Source organism: Xenopus laevis, chromosome 1L, assembly GCF_017654675.1.
Source record: "Xenopus laevis strain J_2021 chromosome 1L, Xenopus_laevis_v10.1, whole genome shotgun sequence".
NCBI classification, from domain to species: domain Eukaryota; kingdom Metazoa; phylum Chordata; class Amphibia; order Anura; family Pipidae; genus Xenopus; species Xenopus laevis.
This window is the reverse complement of record NC_054371.1, coordinates 170,303,522-170,330,025: the sequence shown is the minus strand read 5'-3', so window position 1 is coordinate 170,330,025 and position 26,504 is coordinate 170,303,522. Positions and strand designations below refer to the sequence as shown.

At 39.0% G+C, this 26,504-nt stretch overlaps 1 protein-coding gene across 2 annotated transcripts in view; it reads left to right on the top strand.

The window, feature by feature from the left end:
* The window catches only part of mmp17.L (matrix metallopeptidase 17 L homeolog), a 63,299-nt gene that overhangs the window by 10,973 nt on the left and 25,822 nt on the right, over positions 1–26,504 (top strand). The gene's annotated exons all lie outside the window — the stretch shown is intronic.

Sequence of the window (26,504 nt, the reverse complement as noted above, 5' to 3'; positions counted from 1 at the left end):
TCAGTAGCATCCAAGTGCTCATATAGACATCCCTACTTCTACTGAATGTGACTGAGACCTCCCACATCCCACTCTTTCCTCTGTGTGACCTCATTAGTTCTCTCTTGCTGAACTCTTTCTTCGCCTTGGACAGCTGTATACAGAGGAATCTTTAATAGGGGTGGTGATGGGCTAAATGGTGATGAGGGTTGACTGTGGGTCACATCTCGGCATGGCAGGGCTTTGTGAAATTATCTATTTTTAGCATTGGTTTTTGACTATTTATACATTATATGGGGATGACTGCAGAACGAGAGACAAAGCTCCTTTATGGCCTGCAGACATGGCACAAGAAAGCTTGTGGCTCATTAATTTTCCATTCACCCTGAGACCTTCTTATTTACTGTCCTATTTGTTCATTCTAATTTCACTTTACTTTTCCAGAATACAGAATACTGCTGGAATGCGCTAAGCTGAAGGATACTCGGTATGCTACACGTTTTTTTTGTGTGTTGGTTTCACCACTTCTAGACAAGTCAGGTCAAAAAATTGAAAGCGAGGTGTCTGTTGAAGAAATTCAGCTGTTCTAATTTGGGGTGTAACATGGAATCATATAGTGTGGGATTGTGTGTCTGGTGGGGGGAGATAGAGTATTTGTTATAAACTCTTACTCCTGTTAGCAGATAGTTGTGTATTAAAGAGGTGGTTTGGTCCTTAAGTTGAATTTTCGTATGAAAGGCTAATTCTAAGCAACTTTTCAATTAGTCTTCATTTCTTCTTTTTATAGTTTTTGACTCATTTGCCTTCTTCTTTGGACTCTCTCCAGACTTAAATGGGGGTCACTGACCTCATCGAAAAAACAAATGTTTTGTAAGGCTACTTTTTCCTGCTCATCTTTTGATTCAAGCCCTCTCAAATCAAATAATTTGGACCCAAGCAACCAGTCTGCTGAACTTGCAAACTGGAGAGCTGTTGAATAAAAATCAAAATAACTCGTCAAATAATAAAAAAATACCAGGAACATACAAAGCATGGCCTTCCACCTCTTCTTGTACTGTCTCCTTGCTTCAGATGTGAAAAGAATTTTGGAAACTGTAGCCCAACAACAGCTGGGAGACTACAAATGGGACATTCTTGGTACATACCATTCTGCTTTCCCTAGATTACTGATTTTCTGACCTGTCATAAGGACACATCTATGGGGAACCCTTTCAGGAGTTTTACATACCTTTAACTTGACTGATTTATTCTGTCTGTCCAAACTATACCTCTTTTGCGAGGATAACTTAATATGGATCATGTGAACAGTAACCATTTGGCTTTTGTATTGTTGGTAGATTGACAGTGTAGGGCAGAGACCAAAGAAATAATGTTAATGCAGAATGTCAACTAGGAACAGTCTAGGGCAGATAAGGTAAATAGCAAGCTGATTTATTCTTTCTTAATATCACATTTCTGCTGAAGAAAATGCACTAATAATTCCTTGTGCTCTTACAGCCCAAAAGGTTTGCATTGGTAATTAAAAAGAATATGCTCCTTAGAAATGTTTTATTAGCTCCTTAGTTAAAAAAAAATTGATAAAAAGCATGGATAAGATATTTTAATAAATGTTGCCAGAGCTCCCTCTAGTGGAGATTACATTTTAAGATCTTTTTTCCCACCAACCAGTTAGATGGTATTCTCGGTATTCTCTGCACATCTGCCCTGAAGCAAGGAGCTTTTACATCTGTCTCTGGAGCTGTCAGTGCCGCTCAGATTGTTAAGCAAGGAAAGTTCAATGTATAATAATAAGCATTTAAAGAATTTTGAATTAGGTTTTAAGCCACGTGGTGTTGGAAGCTTGAGACATTGAGGTGAACTGTAAAATAGATATACTTGCGCCACTAAAGGGAGAGTTTATATTACCATATTTAAGTGGAGTTTATACCATCATTTTAGCATGAAAAAACACAAATCATCAAAACAAATCATACCTCCCAACATTTGAAAATTAGAAAGAGGAACAAAAAGTTCTGCTGCGCTATGAGCCACGCAGATTTTGTGGCCACAAACCCTAAATAACAATTTTAAATGTGTTAAATACAGTTTTGCTTATAAAGGTGAATTGCCCTTTGAGCTGTAAATTTTAATTCTCCCAAAAGACCTGCTTATCTTAAATAGTTACAAAAAAAAAATCAGAAAAATCAGGCAGTTAGGAGGAATGGGAGGAAGTGAATGAGCCAAAATCGAAAATCTGTTATGAGAATTGGTTATGCTTCCCCCATGGACTCCCTATTGTTGTTCTTCTTCAAAGAAACACATTGTGGTGCTTAGTTGAAAAGTACCCCAGGTCCGTTCATTTTTTAGAGAGCCAGGGGCCCAGGTTGGAGATAAGGATCACTGGGGAACAAATTGGTACCCACTGATAAATTTGCCTTTTGTTGTCCTTTAATTTATATCCGTTCACTAATGGAAGAGTAGAGTTCACAGTAGAAGACTGAAGGCAATCGTTTAGTTGTGTCATCTGCCTGTCACATCCAGTTGTCATGCTGATCAACTGAGATTCTGTATATCCAGTTGCTTACAGATCCCTGTCTGCTGTTGTCTCATATGACAATAACAGAGTGAAATACAAAACAAGAAAATGAGTGGAAGACATCAGAATGGCATATTAAAGCAGAGAAGCAAAATGTTTACTGCTCTTAAAATAATTTTATGAAAAGCAGGTATGGTTGATGGCAGCCATCTACAGTGTATATATATACACTGTACTATACTCCGAGGCCTTTCTCAAAGTCGGTTTGTGATTATTGATATTGTATGACATTTTTTAACCTGCACCTAGGCATTGATGTTTTTGTGGTTTGAGTGCACTCATTTTGGAGAAACTAAATATATATATATATATATATATATATATATATATATATATATATATATCAAGTAATGTGATGATCTGATACTTATAAAGGCTCTTACACACATGCGGTTTTTCTTGTGCTCCCCTGCGTTGCGCTTTCTTCCATTCACCCGCAGGAGTAGACTGCCCAATTCCCACTCAATTGTTCGGTGCATACATGCGCCTGTGTGAGTACAGCCCCCTTCACAATAATTGAGTGGGTGTGTCTACTCCTGCGCTCCCCTAAACGCATCAAAGTCGGCCGTGTAGTCCCGCCCTAAAAGCCCTAATTGGAAATGGTCATCGCTGGCTGTTACTGCTCCAATTCCACACTCATTACAAATAGAATGGAAATCAGGTGAAAATTGGTACTGGAACTTAACTACTAACTTTCCACAGGGATATTTGTGCTCCCTGTCCCTCACTTTTTTGTTCATGAAAATGCCCCTGATTTTGACTTACTGATTATACAAATGTCATTACCTTTTTAAAACGGACACACTTTATTTCAGTGTTCCTATGGTCAGAAGTCGGTTGTCAGTGCCTGCTCTTCCCCTAAGAGGAATTCAAGGGCAGTCAGAGAAGGATAGAAGTACTGTGTTATCTGCACTGTACTTACTGTTTCCAACCCAAATGCACAGCAGTCAATCAAAGTAATAGTCCATGTCTATGAAGCTGCATTCATAACAATTCACTAGTGCATGAGAGATGTATATGGGCTGTTGCTAAGCTAATTTTAGGCATTGTCTTAAAATGTCAAAAGCACTTTTGAAATTTACAATTTTTTCCAGGTTTTCAAGATAATAGAAATGTTTAAACTGCTAATACAGGTATGGGATCCTTTATTCGGAAACCCAATCCCCAGAAAGCTTCAAATTACTCCATTTTAAGCGAATTATTCTAATTTTTAAAAATGATTTCCCTTTTCTCTGTAATAATAAAACAGTACGTTGTACTTGATGGTACCTGAGCTGCATGAATCCATTTTATTAGCAAAATAATCCTACTGGGTTTTTTTTGATGTTTGAATATTTGATGATTTTAGTAGACTTGAGGTATGATGATCCTAATTGCTGAAAAATCTAGGTCTCAAGCATTCTGCATAATAGATTTTACCCCTGTATATTGAATATGAAACAACACCTGCTGTTCATTTGAGGCAAAAAAATGAAGTTAATGAGAAGAGAAAAATAATCTGACATTACTCTGGTCAGTTCTAGGCAGAGCAACATCACAAAATGTTCCTTTTCTCACAACATTAACTTTCAGCCGACAGTCAGCCGAAATGTGGAGCAAAACATTTTGACATTTGCAAAAGTGCTTAGAACAGTGGGAACATGTTTAATCTTTTAATTCTGCATCTTTCTGCATCTAAACACTTTCATTTCCATGCATAGAATGACTGTTTTTGCCATTGCAGACCCTTTATGACAAAACCAACTGTAATAAAAAAAAATCCTTAGTACTAAAGTATTTAATATTGTGGAAAAGATAGCAAAAGAGTCATTTTTTTAAAAAAAAACAGATTTTTCCTGAATATGAAATAAATCTAAAATGCTGGAAAAATTTTATAGAGGTAGGGAAAATAATACTGATCTTTTTTTTATCAATCTGCCCCATATACTTTCCAGAATAGATTGATAAAAGAGGATAATATCCTGGATGTATGTCTCTATTTAAAATAACACTTTACTCTGAGACATGTCATAGAATGGAAAGGATAAGTACAGAGACAGAGCTCTAGTCCCAAGCTGTTTAGACTTTAGAACAGCCCTGCACAAAGCTTCTGTTTAAAGGCACACATTGTTTAATGGGTTTGTTCAATTCTGAATTAACCTTTAATATGATTTAGAGGGTGATATTCTGAGACAGTTTGCCAGGGTCGGATTGGGGGGCCCACTGGGACTGCTGTCCAGGGCCCCCCTCTGGCCCCCCTGCCCCCCTACTGTGATGCGCTGGATTGTCACACATGTAAATGGTGGTGCACGGCACGCATGCACAATGACAGCGCTCGGCATCACTCGCCGCGCATGCGCCGGTAAAAAAAATGCTTTCACTCGTCGCGCACGTGCCGGTAAAAAAAATGCTTTTTTGCCAAAACCAAATATCTAGAAAGGGGGTCTGGCCCGGCGGGGCCCATGAGGGTCAGGGCCCACCGGGTTTTTTACCGGCGTCCCACCGGGCCAGTCCGACACTGCAGTTTGCAATTGGTTTCACTTTTAATTATTTGTGTTTTTTGAGTTATTTAGCTTTTTATTCAGCAGCTCTACAGTTTGCAATTTCAGTAATCTGGTTGCTAGGATCCAAAATACCCTATGAACCGTGCATTGATTTGAATAAGAGACTGGAATATGAACAGGAGAGCTCCTGAATAAAATAAAAAGTAGCAATAACATTAGATTTGTATCATTACAGGGCCATTGTTTTTAGATGGGGTTACTGACCCCCGTTTGAAAGCTGGAGTCAGAAAAAAGGCTTAGAATTGGCCATTCTATAACATACTAAAAGTTACCTTAAAGATAAGTCATCCCTTTAATAGTCACTATTTGTTAGTGCATTTCTAGTTAGCAGTAGCTTTGGATATTAGACAGATGGGCACTATGGTTGTTTTGATAAAAATAACATCACAGCAAGTGTTTCATCTTAATCCAGTCAAAGCTTCCTGCTGAACATTGCATCCGGCCATGCTGCACCACCATATATAACTAATGCAAAACGTATATCCTTCAAGCAGACATGAAACCTATGGCTTTTCAAGCTGTTCCTCATTTATGACTTTCATTACCCCCAGTTTATATGCCATCACCTGTTCTGCAAGAAGCCAGGGGGTCACTGGATTAATGTGAGCAGTTTAGAATGATTGCCATGCTATAGTCAGCAATTTCACTACTTTATGATGTCAGGATGGTCCCAGGGTCAAGACTGAAAACATACCAAGAAAGAGCATAGGGTAAAGGTGAGCCTTATGTACCATAACTCAGTACTGATGCATATTTGTATTTCCAATAAGAAAAAGTTAAGAGAGCCGTAGTTTTTGCTCAGCCCCATCTCTGGCTAGACTTTCAAAAAAGTGTAAATAATTGAAATTGTTTTCCTTTAGTATTTACTTTGCCTTCTGTCTCTTTATTTTTAATCTATTTGGATAGCAAATAAACCTGCCCGGCCAGGTTTTACTGCTCTGTGGGCTGCGGAAAGCCATATTCTTGTCTTATTTGTCTGCTGCAGAAAACATGATGGGCTTATGCCGGTTAATTGAAAACTGAGATTTTTTCAGTGGCATTTGCACAAGAAGGGGCTTCCAGCTGACGGAGAGAGCCAGCTGCTTAGTCATTACCTAATCCCCCGTGTGTTCCAGAAAGTCTTTTAGGGACATTCACAGAGTGGGCATAGCCAACCCATTTAGTGCTTGGCAATGACACGAGGCACAGTGCAAAACTCCATATCAGGATACAGCTTGACATCTCCAAAAGCCTACCCCTTTATTGGCAATGTCGCCAGGAACACCCTGCGGAGTGAGATGGCAGAGATAATATTTACCACACAGGCTTCTATAATCTAGGACAGCTTTATATCCTGTTTGTGTAAGTCTAAATGCAGATATTAGAGTTATTTCTAGTATGTGACCTGCACACAAACAAGTTGGTGATTGCAGGAATACTCTTATTAAGCAAAACATTAGCTATTTTGGTTGATACGTCAAGTAGAAATATGATCCTTGGAAGACTGTCTGATGCATTTTTCATTATTATTATCTTTATATTATTATCCCTAGTCCGCTAGAGGTACATATTTGTGAGCGCCCAATTTTTGCCATACAAAATAGTTTGTGTTTTCATTTAAGAAAAGTGAATCCCCAGAAAAAACAGCAGGAATGCTGGGAAAAAATATAAACAACTGTTCAACTTGTGACCCTCCACTTCTATAGAAATACCACTTCAGGTTACCCGGGGAGTCCCAGAAAACCCCTTTAGATGGGTATACAGTAGATTATGGGTTACATTCAGACCCTTTAGATTTAGGCTCTATTTGGGGTACTGTATAAAATATGTGAAGCTTCACTTAAACACCAAATACTCTGGGTGCCAAGCATTAGCAATGTATTCTATGACTAGGTAATAAAAATGAAACGCTGTAGTTCGGCAACAGTAAAGTAACTTTGCTAACTGCAGTTAGTATGGTGTCCTCAGAGGATCAAGCACCCCTTGAATCCCTATTTCTGTTATTAGTGACTTCTCTACTGGTGTGTAATCTCCTGGAGTAGTAACAGTAATCCCTTTACAATTCCTTGGTAAAGGTTATGGCTGCTTTGCTAACTAGACATAGCTGCCTTGTACTTCTATCTATAGCAATCCATTTAGGATTAAAGGAACAGTAACAGCAACAAATGTAAGTGTTATAAAGGAATAACAATATCATGTACTGTTGCCCTGCACTGGTAAAACAGATGTGTTTGCTTCAGAAAGACTACTATAGTTTATACAAAGAAGCTGCTGTTTAGCCATGGGGGCAGCCATTCAAAGCTAAAAAGGAAGAAAAGGCACAGGATACACAGCAGATAACAGATCTTTCTGTAGTATACAATGGGATTATACAGTACTTATCTGCTATCTACTGTGTATCCTGTGCTTGCATGGCTGCCCCCATTGGCTACACAGCAGCTTGTTTATATAAACTATAGTAATGTTTCTGAAGCAAATACAACAGTTTCACCAGTGCAGGACAACATTACATTATATTGTCATTCTTTTTAAACAATTTAATGCTTTGCTGTTACTGTTCTTTTAAGCCCTGCATGGACTAATCAAAATGTATGGGGTCCCAGTGCCATCTTAATCTTCTATTAGGGGCTGCCTAACTCTAGCTCTGGACATACATCCTCCATGGGCAGTCCAAAGAGAAGCATTTGTGGTACCTTACTACACTCTGAGGGGTCCTGTCTGCCAAATGAAATACTAGACATCTCTATAGAGGCTCTGATATGACCTGCAACCTCTTTTGTAAGCTAATCTACTCCTTCCACATCATGGAAACCTTCATCATCCTCTCTTTTACTCACTAGAGGCCACTGAAACAAGAGCACACTCTGGCAGGGAAAGCGTTATGTATTAATAAGTAAAGCAAATACACATATTTAGCAAATATGCTGGGGTTATTCTGATGCACATGGGGGGAAGACTGATATTGCTGTGGCTTTTACCTTTACAGGCAGTTTTGTATGAAGTCCCAGTGTCCTTTCCACATATCTGGTGTCTATAGCCTTTCTGATATGCACAGGTATAACACAAAACTGTAATAAGCAAAGCAGTCAATAATCTATGATATACAACAGAGATGTATAAGGTGAGCTGTTAAATAGACAGCTGTTAACTTCATATTTGCAGTTCAATGTAACCATGCCCTCGCTTGACACAAGATTAATAAGATAAAGTGAATTAATCTCCAGAATGAGATGATATAAAGACTGAAAGAACTAACAGGGATCATGGTTTAGTAATACAAAGGCAACTTTTTCTAATCTTCAAGGATTTGGACTGTCTCAGATAGTTCTAACAGACGTGTTGTGGAGAGACATTGCAAAGAGAGCTTTATTCACAAGGAAACAGGGCCCAGTTTTGTAATTATTTAGCATCTATACAGCAGATTGTATTTCAGGAGAAGTATTATGTGCAATTAGGCTAGTCTTAATTGACTAGCTCTAAAATACTTCATATGCTAGTGTCTCTTTATACTTTTCCCTGCAGACTAACAGCATTGCAGCTGCATATTATATTGGATAAAGCTTTTAAATCTTGTAAAACAATGTTGCCAGAAAAAGGGATAATGGACCAGATAAAGGGGGTGCTACTGTGACTTTATAGACATGCCATATTTGTGGAACGTCTATTATTATTTTTGTGCTCACTGCAAAGCAGATTTTGCCGAGCCTAATATTTTATATAAAGTAGGACTATTAAAACTATGGCCATTCAGCTTTTGTTACTCCCAGGAACATAAATTGTTCCTGTCCCATGTTATCCAATTATTCCAATTATTCCCAGTCAGCCCTACTCCCTTTCCAAAACCTATAGGACCTTCCATGGGTTTTGCCTATAGTAATAGAAACCGACACAAAACCCACGAAAAAAAGGAGACCTGTTTTTGTTTTTTCTTTGATCACAGTTAACAAAGTAGGTGCAGCCCCAGAGGGATGACTGTCACCAATTAGCATGCGGTGATTCATGGAATGCATACTGCAGGGCACTGCATCAGCAAATCCTTATACATACATATTAACCATTGAATTGTGACCTTTCAGTGTCTGCTGGGTTCATTATTATGCAAATCTTATTTTTCTCTGTACAGATATCAGATCCATTATCTGGAAACCCGTTATTCAGAAAACTCATAATTACGGGAAGGCCATCTACCATAGACTCTATTTATAGACACTCCATTTTCTCTGCATTAATAAAACACTACCTTGTACTTGATCCCAACTAAGATATAATTCATCCTTATTGGAGGCAAAACAATTCTATTGGGTCTATCTAATGTTTAAATGATTTTTTAGTAGACTTAAAAGGATTCTGTCATAATTTGTAGTTTTTTATTCCTAAATTACACTGTTTACACTGCAAATAATTCACTATACCATGTAAAATCAACAAGTGTGTTGTTGTAGTTGTAATATTGGTGTGTAGGCAACATTCTCAGGTCATTTTGCCTGGTCATGTGCTTTCAGAAAGAGCAGTGCTGCACTATGGAACTGGTTTCTGACAGGCTATTGTTTTTCCTAATTAATGTAACTGAATGGGTTTGCAATGGGACATGGATTTTTACTATTGAGTGCTGTTCTTAGATCTACCAGGGAGCTGTTATCTGGTTACCTTCCCATTGTTCTGCTGATGGGCTGCTAGGGAGGGAAGGGAGGGGGTGATATCACTCCAACTTGCAGTACAGCAGTAAAGAGTGACTGAAATGTATCAGAGCACAAGTCACATGACTGGGGGCACTGACAATATGTCTAGCCCCATGTCAGATTTCAAAATTAAATATAAAAAAAAATCAGTTTGTTCTTTTGAAATCTGATTTCAGTGCAGAAGTCTACTGGAGCAGCACTATTAACTGATGCATATTAAAAAAAAAAGTGTTTTCCCATGGCAGTATCCCTTTAAAGTATGGAGATCCAAATTACAAATAGACCCCTTTTCCAGAAAACATCAGGTCCCATACCTGTAGTTAGCAGTCTCATGAGGGGTTCAAGATTTTGGTTTATGATGATGGCTTAAAAAACATTTTTATGCAAACCAAATGTTGGCCTAAACGTTTTGCTTTAATATGTTAAATAAGAACCATGAATAACCTGTAAAATACACAGAGATGTCATCGGTCGGCATTAATGCATAGTGTGATGTCATTGTGTATTATTACAAATGATGTTCTGAACAAAGGAAGAGGATGTTAGAATTGCCTTGCAGTTTGAAGACTTGTATAAAAACATTTGTGCCCGTTCAGTCATGTTTAAACCCTAATGTGACTGTATAATCTGTTAATAGGGGTTAGAGCAGGAGTTGCCAATCTTAATTCTTACCTGTGAGTCACATTCAAATGTAAAAAAAATTGGGAAGCAACACAAGAATGAAAAAGGTCCATGGTGATGCCATATAAGGGCTGTGATTGGCTATTTGGTACCCTGTATGTGGACTGGCAGCCTACAGAAGGCTCTACATTGCTGTACATCTAGTTTTTATGCAATTAAAACTTCCCTCCAAGCCTGGAATTCAAAAATAAGCACTTGCTTTGAGGCCAATAGGAGTAACATCCAAGGATTGGTGAGTAACATGTTGCTCGAGAGCCAATGGGTTAGGTGTTCAGCTGGCCATACACTTTGAGAATGGCTGGCTTAGTGATCTTTGCTTGATTTGGTCACCATGCACTGGGAGAGATTGGGCTGATTGGATCATTGACCTGGGTACCAATATGGCCCTTATCTGAGGGAGTTATCAAACCTGCTAGATAGATATGTGATCAATTATTGGACAGATATTAGTCAGACATGCTCTACTGAGGGCAAGTAAGATGATGACATGGTCTGGAGGGACCGACTCAGCAGCTTGTATGGGCCCACGTATGATGTCTTTTATTTATTTTACTGTTTTTTTAATCTGATCATCAACCTCAAAAACAATACTAAAATCCATGCATTCATAGAAAAAGGAAACCTTTGGTGAAATGAAGGCGAAAAAGGAAAGAAGACAGCCCCTGCCTGGGCTCTCCTGCTTTAAATATGTTTTGCAGGGGGGAAAAAAGGCTGTCTTCCTTCCCATTTCACCCTGTAATATATGTAAAATATGTGAATAGTTAATTTGACTTACATTTTCTCTCTCTACCAATGTGAAGATGTTGTACAAAAAATGTCAGATCATGTTTTCATACTGTAGATTCAGCTGTTAGTGTGAATAAGCCATTTGTATATTATTTAGTGTAGTTGAGAGAACTGCCACAAAAACAAGAGTAGAAAACATTATGGCAACTCATGGCTGTTGGTGGTTCTGGGTTGCCCATCCTTGTATTGTGCAATGTATTAATTATATGTAGAGAACAGCATAACAAAAAAGGAGTCAATGGATACTGTGCTCCCTAACTCTTAGATTTTAAAATATTAATTTTACGCCCACTTTTTTCATGTTCCTAAAAATACCCAGTTTTTATAAAAATATAAAACTGGTCTTGGTTTGTTTGATTTGCTTCCCTGTTATCTCAATCCTTATCCTGCTTAGGGCAAACAGAAAACTGATGTTTTATGTAAACAGCTTGACCATTACAATTGTGTTATTTTAATTAACAGTGTGAAATTTTAAGCAAAAATGACACATTTTATTTTCGGAAAGGGCGTCCCTTTAATATTTGATCTCACTGGGTCTAGAGCTAGGAGGGTTAGGAAACTGGATACAGACATATTCATTGTCAATCAAGCTCTCCAGGGACATTTATTCATCAACAATGAATGCAAGGTCATCGTCCTTTTAGAGGGCATGAGACAAAGAAAACAGAACTGGTAATTTACAGGTCTGCAGAAGTATGTAATATTCTGGGTAAAAGTACATTTTTTTCTTTAAAAGAGCTGAATTTTCCAGAAAAGAATACATGGTACAGAGTCAGAAGAATTCAAATAAACACTGGTATCCTAGCAGAAATCACACTGCCGCCATACCGAGAGGAATGATTTCGTTTCCTATCAAGGCATAATTTCAGTTGTCCTTTGGCTACTTTCTGGAGAAGGCAGAGGGAATCTGTAAAAGGTTGAGCTTGATGGACACATATTCAAGCTCGATAACTATGGAAGATGAATTTCTTTATTACAGACTTTCACTAGGGAAATGCAACTTCAAAGAGAAACTGAGATAAACTATCTGACTGATTATACTGTATATATAATATGAGAGGGTACACTGAATTTGACTATAATACAGGCAAAATGGTTTTATCAGTTGTGATTATACTGCGTTATCAACACCCCTTCTGCATCTGTCAGGCAAAGCACATAAAAGCCTGCATATTGCCTTAAAGTCACAGTAGAAATTTGAATTAAAACATCAAGTTAGTGCTGGCAGCTTTTATTGTCTCTTTGCAGCTGTGGTTAAAGAGCATGTAAGCACAAAAAACAAATATATACAAATGTATATTGGAGGATAAATCTAGCATTTATAAAGCTGCTATTGTCTAAATTTGTAGTTGCAACTGTGCTTGGAATTTCACTTTTCTTAAATGCCCCCTATATTATACTGTATCTCTAGCATAGGAATGTCCCTATAATAAGAGAGTTCAATAAGGACATTTTAAAATAGAATTCTCTCATTACGTTTTCCATGAGGGTGTGTGACCCCAAGCCTCTAATCACTAGAGAAAAACAACAGATTGATAAATGAAATAAATGTTCTGCTTTATAAACCTGCTGCAAAGGCATTAAAACAAATGAATCCTTTTAATCGGCTAAAAAACTATATTCCCTTCTTTGAAATTCCTGTAGATATATTTATTTTATTGAAGAAAATGAAGGGGCTTCTACTTTGAATTAAAAAAAAAAACACCAATTTACTTGGTTTAGCTTTCCACATGTTCAAGGCAGTAATAGAAGGAATAATAGTAATAAAGAAAGTAATATATCCCTCTATTTTGTTTGAAATTGTGTTTGCTTATTGCCGCCTGTGAAAAGTGATGCTACAGAGCAATAAAGCACAGTTCGTATAGAATACTTTTCTACTTTCTTTGTTGCTGCCTAGAATGTTATTAGAAATAATATTGTGAGAGCGTATGTTTTTTTAAATTACGTAAACCTGCTTTGTTTGTGTTTTTTTTCTGAGAACACCAGATTAAATCACCCTAAGGTACAGTATGCACAGATGTCTTTGCTCCTTGCTGCACACAGTGCCTTATCAACCTGCAAGATAACCAGCTGCAAACTGTGCAAATAGCCCATCACTTGCCCAGCTCATGTTTGCCAGGCAAATTCAGCCAATTACTCACACTATTTTGTCACAGTCCAGCAGAAGCTGGCGGTAGCAGTAGGCACTGATTTATCAAGCAGTGGAAAAAATTAAACATATTCACTTTTACTTATTAATTTCTCCTAGTTTTACTGTCCGGGTATTTGCTCTTATTGGCACAAAACAAAAACTGTGGTACCATGTTAGCTAGTAGCAAAAATAACAAATGAAAAAACAAACAAATACAAAAAGTATTGTAAAAGTGATACCTATATTGGCTAACAATAAAAATACATTGCAAGCTTTCGGAGCACCAAGGCCCCTTCGTCATTTCTGTTTTGCCTGATGAAGGGGCCTTGGTGCTCCGAAAGCTTGCAATGTATTTTTATTGTTAGCCAATATAGGTACCACTTCTACAATACTTTTTGTATTTGTTTGCTTTTTTATTTGTTACTCTTATTGGCAGCAACTTTATTATGTCCCAAAAACATAGGAAAAACATCCACAAAATATTCTGAAGCAAGTAAGACTTTCCTCTAGATGCACATTATAAGATCCGTATGATCAACTGATAAAGGAGTCATTCATGTTTTCCCGGACAGTGTGCAAAGTGCAAAAACAAGGGCAATGCACTGCTCTTTTCACACTGTCTTTTGCCTTTTCTGAATTGCCAGAAGCCTCTGCATTTCATTTCAGAGCACAGAGACTTGTGGCTATCCCCTTGAATCAGTGCCGGGCCAAGTCAGCCGGGCGCCCTAGGCAACCCGGCTGACTACGTAGCCCTCTTCTCAAGCGTGTGTGTGTGCCCGCTCATTCGCAGAGGCGCGCATGACGTTGATTCCAGACTCAAGCGCGTGTGCGCACTTGCGCGCATGTGAGGACGCTTGCGCACAATCGCGCGCTTGACGTTAATGCCAGAGCTGCTGCCGGCGATGGGGGACACGAGTCTGAGGTGTGAGTGCATTTGTGCGGAAGAGCGCAGGCACACGCTGCCGAGATGTGAGACACAAGGGTCGGAGCTAGGGGAAGGCGGCAGAAGAGGTACCTGCCTGGCGCCCCTCCACCTTTGCGCCCTAGGCACGTGCCTCTTCTGCCTACCCCTAGTTCCGGCCCTGCCTTGAATAGCAAAATGTCTGCATTTGGTAGCATCTATTCAAGCAGGGAGGGTGAAGGGAGTCAAATAGATGGCCCTCTTGCACCCTACCTGTCCCCTAGCCATTCTCCTGACAGAGGTGTTGACTGAATGAGCACAAAGGAGTTCACTCTTGTGGAGTAAATTAGCCCTATAAAATTCTGACCACAGGTTATAATAGGGTTTTTTTTTCACCATATCAGAATTGTTGAACACTTTTGTTGGAAAAACCTTAAGCGACAGTTAGGAAATAATTTAATAGAGTTTAAAAGCATACATTAAAAAGAGCTGTACATGAATAAGCACAAGAAATCATATTTTTGTGCAACTTAAATTTTTGCTCTTCGGAGCACTTTTGCAATTTACATTATTTTCTTTTCTAGTTTTCAAGATGTTAGTTTTTTTTTGTTTTTTTTTTTTAAACTGCAAATATTATGGAACTAAAGCAACAATGTCATCTCCTGGTCAGTTGTGCTAACTGGACTGACGATTGGGAGAACATTTTAGAAGGGTAAAGTCTTTTGATGTAGCTCAGCTTAGAGAAGAGGAAAGAAGTTAGTTGACATGTCTCTTCTCTAAGCACAGCAACAACAGAATGCTTACCTCTTCTTCTACCTCTTACATATGAGTTGGAGTGGGCAACTTTATCTTAGGCACAGCCCTATGATATTGTCAGCGGGCTTCTCTCTGTCCACTGTGGACCCCCCCTTGACCCCCTCTGGAGCCTGGTCTTGTATATCTCAGTCCAACAATAAAATTGCCAGTTGCAATTTTACCAATTATAAAAAATGGAAAGGCAATGAAATGGAGAGATTATATATGCTTGAAAGGGGTGTGGATTTCTCCAGTGTCAATGTGATGCTCTCTTTTGCAGAATCTGGAAGAGAGGAGGCTACTGCCCGCGGTAGATCTGATTTTGGTCCCGTGTAGCCTTAGGGGCACATTTACCTAGGGTCGAATATCGGGGGTTAATTAACCCTCGATATTCGACCGTCAAAGTAAAATCCTTCTACTTCGAATATCGAAGTCAAAGGATTTACCGCTATTCCTACGATCGAAGGAATAATCATTCGATCGAACGATTAAATCCTTCCAACGATTCAAAGGATTTTAATCCATCGATGGATATTCCTTTGATCAGAAAATTGTTAGGAAGCCTATGGGGACCTTCCCCATAGGCTAACATTGGCCTCGGTAGGTTTTAGGTGGCGAACTAGGGGGTCGAAGAATTTTTTAAAGAGACAGTACTTCGACTATGGAATAGACGAATAGTCGAAAGATTTTTAGTTTGAATCGTTCGATTCAAAGGTCGTAGTCGAAGGTCGAAGTAGCTCATTCGATGGTCGAAGTAGCCAAAAAAAACATTTGAAATTCAAACTATTTTTCCTCTATTCCTTCACTCGAGCTAAGTAAATCGGACCCCTAGTCTTACACTTACTTTCATCTGGTCCAATAAGAATTATATTACTTCATAATACAATCAAATGTCCATGATTAATGATTATGAGTGCAGAGGAGCTTTTGTCATTGTCAGTATGAATTTTGATCTTTGATGGTTTCATATTATTTAGTTGTGAGCACAACTTACCACTTTTTGCTCTGTTTTGGGGTTATGTACATCAGGACTCATTTTCTTCCAAAATATATGATTTAGGCATTGGACATTTTCCTTTCATTATATTTATTGACTGAAGTGATATTGGCAAAATACTATATATAATATACTGTTGCAAATATTGCTTCCCATGACAGTCAATGAGCACTGCAAGTGGCTATAATGGGGTTGTTCTGCTTTGTATCCTATCTATCTAGTTATCTAACTCCAGGCAGGCCTAAGTACCTATTTCCCATGATTCTTAATGCCCTCTATCTCTTGTTGCCATTCTTGAGCTTGGCAAAATGTTTCCCATTTCAAGCAATCAAAGAAATAAAACAATTAAAAATAAAAAATAAAAATCAAGGGGTATCATTAATGCTAACCATTAAATTATCCCCCAGCGTCTGTGTATAGCAGAATGCCATATGTGTAGACATTTAAATCCAGATAATACTTGTGTTTTCTGACTGATGTGGATTATGCAGATCTGACAGCAGTGCCAGAGATGAAAATCAGAAGGTTAGGCGGAGTGAGAGGCGGCTGTTAGATCATCCTCGCGCTGTAGGATATTGACTGCTTTCATCTTGGCTACTGATCTAGCTGTCTAACAAGCCTTTGTTCTTCATCTTAAAACCTCACCACAAATTCTTGTCTACCAATAGGAGATTTGGAACACATAGCTAATATTGGCAGTGGAAGCTAGAGATCTGTATGACATAGAAGTAGAATTCGTCTAAATTGTGTTTGAATGAAGATTATTTGCTATTTTGTTGAAGCTCATCTTCACTGACACTTTCATCTGGGATCTTGTTTGGCAAAAATTATGATATACTGTACATGCATGAGTGAGATGTGGCTGCTTTACCCACAGTGGTAAAGAACACTTTAGACATTACTATATTATATATGAACTCAGGGACCTTTTATAAACATTCATAATTCCATAATTTTTGTTGTTGCCCAAATGCCCACATGGCCTCAAATGTTATATAGTAGCATATATTTCTCAGCAGCATCTGTGGAATATTAACAACTATTGTATCAATTCTAACAGCTGCCTTTAATGAAACTCAGGGTTTCCGCTCAGCAGGGACAAAGATAAGAAATGTATCAACTAAATGTATTAATTTAGAAAAGTTTACAGCAGGGCTGCATTTACATAGCGGGTACCCTTAGGCCCAATGACATTCGTCACCCCCATCTCCTCCCTTTTATTTGCGCAAATTTTCATCATCATCGGGACCACAGCAATGGGGAATGGCGCATGGAAAATGTTAAAAACTATTTTATCTCCTGCGCATCCTCAGTGTTTCTGAACCAATGTGGCTGTGGCTGGGCAGCATGCTGCCCCCTAAAATCCTGCCACCTTAGGCCTGGGCCTTGGTGGCCTTTCCACAAATCCGGGCCTGGTTTACAGAGTCACCCTCCCTTCCCAAAGCTGCTTCAAAAAGACATATAAGGGTAAAAAATGAAACTTTAAACTTCAGTATTAGAAAAATGGTCACAAATAAAGCATAGAAAAAAGTCTTTATTTCTGATGAACTAACAACTGAACTACAAAAGCGTTGGAAGGTGACTGATCCTATGTGGCTAGTTTAGTTGAGAGGACAATACTGCAACATAAATCAGTACTAAACAAAAAAGAAATACAGGAGAGACAAGTCATCTAATTAGCAAGTATCCTCTGGCTACACCACCAGAGAAAGTTGTCTTATTAAAGCAACTTCCCAACACATTCCAAGCATAACTGGGAGGAGAAAAAGCACAATCCCTAGTTCTCTGATCATTCCCTTCCTGACACTTTTATTATCCATGGTTCATTGAATTCAAAGCCTCACTTCCCCCATATATTTTTCAAACCTCTTCAGAACCTCTGCCTTTTCTTTGGCCTCGCTTTTTTTTTCCTTTTTAATTCTGCCATTTCTTGCTCAGGGCACAAAGAGACCCAGTCATGTGGGAATGAGAAAGAGGGGACAGGAAAGTGGGCAGATAAAAAAGGTTGTGATCTAAAAACAGACACATGGGGGCACAGAGAGAGAGTAGACTTAGACAAGGAGAATAATGTGAGATTTATTTTCAGGAAATTAGCCAGGCACTGTCATGAACGCAAGGCTCATTTTTACCAGATTATTTTGTGCTATACAATCCAAGGGGAATAAAATATTTTATTAGTTTACACCAGCAACAGCCAACGTACTTATACTCATATATAGATGCATGTGCAGGAATATTGACATATCTGAGCAGCCTGTAAATATATCCCGGTCAACATGGTGGCTGCAATTAAGCATTGAAGGATAGTGTAGAATCCCCTTGTTGTTGGGCATCACTGCTGCACATCTTCCCCACTCTACGGAAAAACTCCCACCACTTCAAAAGTGGCTGATAATTCTTTCAAACATTTAGAGCTGAGCACAATATGCACCGGTTGCACAGTCAACAGCAGGGTGGTGATCACAGCCATAGGTCACAGCTCTATTTTACACCCATGTTGGTGCTGTAAACACCCCTTAATATTTCAGTATTATGTAGAAGACAATTGGATGTAGCTTTTTTATAAACTCAGGCTTAATAAAATTGGACTGAGAGGAAGGGTTTTGATTGACGTTGTTTTTTCTGCTGTGGGGGGTTGTACTCTAACTCCATTGCCTGGGCCCCTTATTCTCCAAATTTGCTTTAGATGGAAGATTTGTCAGCAAATAAATAGAGGCATGCAGGTAACATTAATTCATTGAGTGTGCCAAAGTGAATGCCTGCAGCATTTTATACATCTCCTAGTGTCACACCGCAGTGAAGTACTTGTGCGTGTGTTGGCCCCAGATCTCCTGAATGTAGCAAACCAGTTCTTGGAAAGGGAAATTACTATTTACCTGGAAATGGATTCCCACTAATCATTTCATTTTTGTCTGTGTTTTGGCAGCAAATGACATTGTTTACAGCTGTGTGCAGTTGGTGAATTTGTGTGAATTTGAAAGTTGGATAAAACCTGCTGATAGTTTTATAACTGTCTCTTTTTGCCCTCTTCCTTCACCATCAATACCCACAGCAAGCACACTGAATTACCTTTCATCTGAGGTCCTGTAATAGCCACCCCTACAGAGCTCACCCACCTGTGCTCCCTGCTAGTTAAGTTTGGAAGAGCAGAGCTGTCACTCAAATACCTACAGCCTTAAGGCTGCTTTGCATTCCCTTTGTACTCAACACAGCACTGATCGGAGCTATCGGCTGAGAAAAATCATACAGAAAGTCCATTATTGTAACTCCTGCTGACCGAGCTGGGCATGCAAGGTTAAAAGCTTCAAGGCTTCCTATTTCCACTTCTTGCTCCGATGAATGCTAGCTTGAGTACTGCACCCTCTGATACATCAATTACCTGTTTTATAGCTCACAAACTGCCTGCGTTGTGGTCATCTTATGAGAACATAAATAAGAATGACTTGCAGAGTCTATTAACAAAGAGTGCTATAACATTGTAAGGAATGAACCCACTGCACCTCAGTCTCAGTTCAGAATGGCTAACTATGAAGACGTATCCTTCATGATTAAGGACTAATGTCATTTTTCCTTAAACATGTTTTCATGTCCCCTGAAATGTGCAATTTGTAAATCTAAATAAACTCTCATTTTACATATAGTATGCCTATAGCTAGTGTTGAATGCCCCTTTCCTGTTAACAAATGCAGATAAGCTTTTAACTATACATTTACGTATTAAAGTTTGAGTTGTGAAATCTCAAAAAATTTAATTTTTTTTTACTAGAAAACTCAAATTGATAGACATAGATAGAAACTCAATCTTTTCAAGATGTATTATACACCAGTGCTACACCATTGCTGCAAAAAGCTTGAATCCGAAAATCCGCCACCTCAGACCCGTCGCGGTCCTGTATAAGTCACTGGGAGAGGCACATATCTCAATTTGACGTTATTGTGGCCTGCGCTGTGTTTAGCTTGAAAACTTTTTTGGGGTTTTCAGGCAAAAATTTGTATGATTCGTACGAGTTTTTTCAAAATCAGATTATATCGAGTTATTTCATAAATAAATTAGCTAAAATCAGGCATGGGAGTTTGGGCAAGCTTTTTTATTCAATATTATGAGATAAATTCAGATTTTAGTAAATAACCCCCTAAGACAATAAACTAAATATGTGCAGTTAGCAAAAAATCAAAGCAACTTTCCCTAATGATTGGAGGGTCCACAGGCAGCACCCGGAGCCTTTGCTAAGTGTGATTCAGTGCCTGCCTAAGGGCAGGACTCCACGGACGATTCCGGTGCGATCCGACGTGATGCGCAAAAACGCAGGCGTCACGTCGGATGCAATGGAAATAATGTAAGTAATTCTATTGTCGGATCATGTGGCAGCTTTGATGCGACGCGACACGACTGTCGGATTGCATCAACAATGCGACACGTTCCGACAATAGCATTACTTACCTTATTTCCGTTGCATCCGACGTGACACCTGCGTTTTGCGCAGCGCGTCGGATCGGGCCGGAATTGTCCGTGGAGTCCCTAATAGTAGTCAATAACTGAATAAGTAACTCCAAACCAGGTTCATAAAAACAGAATATTGTTTATTGTAGAATACAGCCTATAGACCAATATTCTGTTTTTATGATCTTGGTTTGGATGTGCTTAATGAGTGTCTGCCTACTACGGTTTAACTATACTTTGGTATAACCTTAAATGTTAGTAATTGCATTTGATGTTCATGAAAGGGAAAAAACCTTGCTTTGTTAGCACGTCATTATAAAAGGGAGAAATACAAAGAAATGTATGTATTTAAGAAAACAGGTGGGCAGTTCTGCTCAATTACTATTGTGTACTTTTACAAACGTAGGTAGCTTTTCTCTTGCAACCCTCTCCTGTCCCTGTCTGTACCGCTTTCTAAACCAGGGATTATTAACCTTTGAGGTACAGACCAAATTCTATATGGGTTGTCGGGTCACAGTGCTGCTGGATGGTTTCCAATATAAATGCTTGGGGCTCCCCACTCTCTGTGGTTGACATTCTGCTCCCAGTTCTTTATGGGTTGTAGGGACACAACCAATGCAGGAAATCATATTCATATGTAAATGGTCCTATGTGTACTGTACATATAGGACTGTATGAGCAGAAAATCTACAAAATCCTCCTGTTGTATTCTATTTATGATCTTTTTCACTTTGCTAATCATTAAATAAAATATTGCACAGGCTTGGCTCAGACACAGTTTCCAATAGCATCAGTGCATTGGTTTAGCCATTTTAGTGCTGGTAGCTACTTGGGCAGCTTGACTCTTCAGATACAATTTTGAGCTTCATGACTTTGAAACATGTGGACAAAGCCTGAAATAATTCCCAGAAGGTCTCATGACCGTTAGTTTAATGGATAGATATACCCCAGTGAATATTTCCTATGGCCTGATCTGTTTGTGGCCCTTGGTTACCAAGGAAAAATGGTTATAATGTTGTTTGCGTTTAGAAACATTTTTATGTTCGTTTCCCACTATCATTTTCTTGTTCCATTATGGTTAAACTTCCCATATGATGCGCTCATTAGTTCACTTCTGTAATATTTGTCTGCAGCATCACACACCGAATTAAAGAATACCAGCTCCTGGGGGAGCAATCTCTCACCAAGTAATTAATGTAGCTTCAGTGAGTGGTCCATCCTAGGAGAGCAACTGCTGGTAACAGGTGATGGCTCCCTAGTCAGAGAATACACTGCCAAGAACGTTTAACCATCTGGCTCAATAAAGAAGCCTCTTGAAGGGAAATGACAGCTTAGGATAGGATTACAGCAGCTCATGGTAGCATTTAACACTTATGCCACTCTCAATCCTGTAGTGAGCATTGAATAATGTCCGACAACGGATTCCAGTACTGAAAGGGTGAAATATATTGGGCTCAAAGGTAATTGCTGCTTTTCTAGCTCCATTTTGAATCAATATATCTGTTACATGCTTCTAGCACAGATGCTGTTCATTGCTGGATGTGTTCCCCACATAGCACAATACTTCTGGGAGATGAATCTGTCAGATATTTCTGCTGGAAAATTCTCTGTAATAATTTTCATTGCCTTGGGTGTCTCATACAGTTATTTTTAAGGACTTACTATAGTACGGACATAGGCATCCTTCCTACAGCATTTTGCTTTCGATCCGTTGGCAGAGTAGCCTGTAACTGGTGATACTTAGATGCTGGGAGGAGGGCAATGTGGCTCAAGGGAGATAGTCATCAAGCGTTTACAGAAGTGAGTACATTGCTTAACACCTGCCCCCCAGATGTCCATTTACTGCATTCACATAGACACAATAAATGTATATTAACGATGGAAAAATGGAAATCAGACTGAAATATAGTTATTATGTTAATGATCAAGTTAGAGATGCATGTGTGATGGCTACGAAAACAAATATTTAGTAAAAATGGCAGGATATTTAATGCATTATAGTGCTTTGACCGTATGAAATTATAAAAAAAAAAAGAAACTACTTTGTCATCTGTTGAAAATGTACTCCAGCAGTCAGGAGTCCCAGGAGGAGATTTTACACTGGTTATTATTTTTTATTTATATTGCACTAACATGTATCACTTTACTGAGATTATACAGTATTCACTTTAGTCCCTGCCCCATTGGAGCTTCAGTCTAAGGTTCCTATAACAACCACACACAATTTTGTCTGTTTTATTTGGATCCAGTTAACCTGCCTGCATGTTTTTGGAGTGTGAATAATAACATTTTGGAGGCCAGTCCCCATTGGAATAACCTTGTGTGACAGTAATTCTCTATTTCTAATTGGGTACTTGGGGTACCATCTCTCTAATTACTGAGGCACTAAGGCTAAATCACAGAATTCGCTCTCCAGTATGGGAAAACTAGAATACCCAGAAAGACCTCAGAGCCTAGCACTGCAAGGCAAAAGTGCTAACCACAACTACACTATGATGAGTCCAAATGTAAAAAACGAATCTGGGATTGAAGTTCCCCCAAAATCCAGCAACTTCTTTTAGGGCCCTCCTCTGCCCAAACAAAAGCTTCAGAAATAAACAATGTTGCTGTATCCCTCAGAGAGGAGATAGCAGAAAATGTATTTCTGATCCTACACTATGATGAGTGCCTGGCCAAATGACAAGGGCCCCCAAGCCAGGAGTGGGAGTGAACAGTGTGGAGGTTGTCACCCCCCCATACTCATCACCACTGAGTGCAAATCCTCAGCTGGCAGCCAGTGACGCAGTGACCCAAACTATGGGTTGGCAGTTAGAAGAGGTAAGTGCAACTTACACTAAGAACCAACCCAACACACACAGGGAGCACAGGACAGGCAGAGTATGGCACACACCTGGAGAATATGGCAGGTACAGCATGGCACACACAAGGAGCATAGGGCAGGCAGAGTATGGCACACACAGAGAATAGGACAGGCAGAGTATGGTACACACACGGTTAATAGGACAAATAGAGTATGGCACACACAGGGAGTATAGGGCAGGCAGAGTATGGCACACACATGGGAGTATGTCACACAAACTTGCCTCCAAATCTGAAATTAAAAAAATTAAGCACCTGCTTTGAGGCCACGGAGAGCAACATCCATGGGGTTGGTGAGCAACATTTTGTGTTGAGTGGGAACAGTAAATGGCTTTAGGGGTGTGAACAATAAAGAGGATTAAAGGTGTGAACAATGCAGGCCTTTATAGTCTGAATTTGAGGTGTAAACAATGCAGGGGCCCGTTAATCTAAGTACTGATACCGTAAGCAGTGACAGCAGGGAGACATTTATGTGGGGGGCTACACAAGGGGGGGGTGCAGGCCACCAGTTAGATAGCATACAGCATACAACATGCACGAATTGTTTACAGTAAGGAAGCAGATACAAGTCCTTTGTTGCCAGGAGGAATACGCTATGTGTATATAGCAAAACAAGAATATAGTAACTGAGCATTCTGCATTGTTTTCATGCACAGTAACCACATTTTGATAAGGGTCTTTTAAGTCTCTTGTTTATACCCAATGTTGTTATCTGTCTCTCTCTCAGCGTAGGAGGGATGTTGTTTACCAAGGACATGTATAAAGGCCTTGAAGACTGGAAAATTGTCTCTCACTAATAGGTACAGGTGGAAGGCTATGTAAAACTAAGCTATGATGAAGATGTTAATGGGAACAATAATGTTTATTGCTCGCTAAGAGGGAATATTAGCAGTAAATGTGAAGCGCTTAGCACAGCTCTCTAGCCAAGTGAATGAGATATCACATTGTTCTTTAAAGAAACTTCTGGGACAAGTGTTCGTGCAGTTGTCAATTTTTGATGTTAATTATCAGTATGCTAACAACAGCTATAATATTTAATGTCTTTTGAAGGAAGCTTATAAAAATCCTTTGCAAATGTTGAAACGGTTAGAGAAAATTGCAAAGCACAATGGTAGGCCCTGACTGGGCCAGGGGGACACCAAGAAAAAACCTGGTGGGCCCCAGGTACAGGTACATGCTGGTGGGGGGAAGAGGCAGATGGAGAGGTATTGCATTTGGTGTTGAGGGCCATGGAGTTGGCTGAGGGGGCCTTGAATCATGGATTGAATACATCTTCACCAGATATGGTTCATCTTAAATTCCCACCTCCATCCCAACCTGAAGAAAACACCTCTAAGAAGGAGGCTTACCATATAGCAGACTCCACATTTAAGGGGGGTCCCCCCATCCCCTGGACCCCCCTCCAGAGTCTACCCTTCACAAGCAGGGAAGTATAAATGATTTTTTTGTAAATTTCCCTGTGTAATACTTCTTCCAATAAAACTTTCTTGAGCAAAAAAATAAATTATTATTATTTTAATTTATAAAGTTTCAATATTTTTGTAATAAAAAAAAGCCTCTTTGAAATAGAAATGTCCAGCTCTTGCGGTAATACATCATAAAGGATCTGTGGATCCTACTGTTCTGTAACCCTTCTTTATTAATTTCACGTAACTCCCCTCTATGTAATTATAGTATTGTAAAGCACTGCGGGAATTGCTAGCGCAATATAAATCAGCCGTGGTGATGATGATGATGATGGGGTTTTAGGTTACAGTCATGGCTGAATGAGAAGGATGTAGGAATCTCGGTTTCCTAGGTAAAGAACAGATGTACTAAACCCCCTAATGACTTTATTCTCCAAATCATTTGTTCTTATGAAAATAATGAGTGGAGCTGCTGTTGCTGCTGATATTGAAACAAATGTATGCCATTTTCTCTCTCTTTGGAAAACATTTACTCTTAAATAACCGAGAACTGCTGAAAATGAATATTACCTTTGGCTCCAGGGAGGATAGCGAGCCAGCTTTATGATTTGTATGATCGGCCCTTTTATTTCACTAGTACAATAGAAATAGTCCCAGTGGCCCACCTGCTTAGTGTAATGGTGAGGATGGATTGGACATAAGGCTGCAATTGTATTCATTTGGAAAAGAGCAGCTTTGCTTGGGTCTGGCAGCTTAATTCTTTGTGTAATAAATTATCATGTAATAGCAAGCAGAATCTGCATGTGAATAATACAATCATTTAGCATAATAAAGGGAAAGGTTCAGTTATTTCCGACTGCCTTTAGCTTAAAGGCGACATATGCATAATTTAAAATCACATTTATTGTATATGCAACATTGAATAATATATGGTGCCGGATTGTAATCTTGGCTTAAAAATACTGTTATCTTTTAAAATGACACCCACACACAGGGAAACATAAACTGTGGTTCCTTGTCTGGTCCACCTACTTGCTCATTGGCTGGCACCCTACAGTGCAAACTATTGAGGGGTACAGGCTCTGCTCCACATTGGGTTGCCACTTGGCCTAGCCAGTAAAACACCTGCCAAGGCCATGGCTGGTATTACAAATTTACTGTTAATGTATTTGTACTTGCCTCATGCTTCCCATTCCTATGTCTTTCTTGTCTCTTCTCTGGGACTGCTACTTATCTTTAAAGCCATGTATATACAATTGCCATGTGCCACACAATCCCACACACATAAATGCTGCTTCAACTGTACCAGTTTTTGGATAAAACTCTTTACAAATTACCTTCTTTGTATTTTGTTGGCCTTAGAAAGTTAAATTCATGATAGTGCTATCCTTGGTGATATTATAAAGTAGTTTAAAGCAGAGAACAGATTTTGTCTTTTTTATTGAAATTCATTTTTTTCCTAAACTCATTTCCTGACTAACAGCTTTAACAGTTAGGAGCACAACCCCGCTAATCAGAAAATTATTCTGCAGTCACAAAATTATAGGATTATTTAACTACAATTTTTAAACTGCCATTATCTGTTGGCTAATTGCAAATTCAGTAGAAGTTTCTTTATATTCTGAAGGCCAATTAAGCCCCCAGTTCATTATGAGTGTAATTTTCAAACATTTATAAATAGTGATTTTATACAGATGCTTAAAGGGAAAATGTACCCCCCTTATTGACATGGGATTATGTAGAAAAAGGGGTT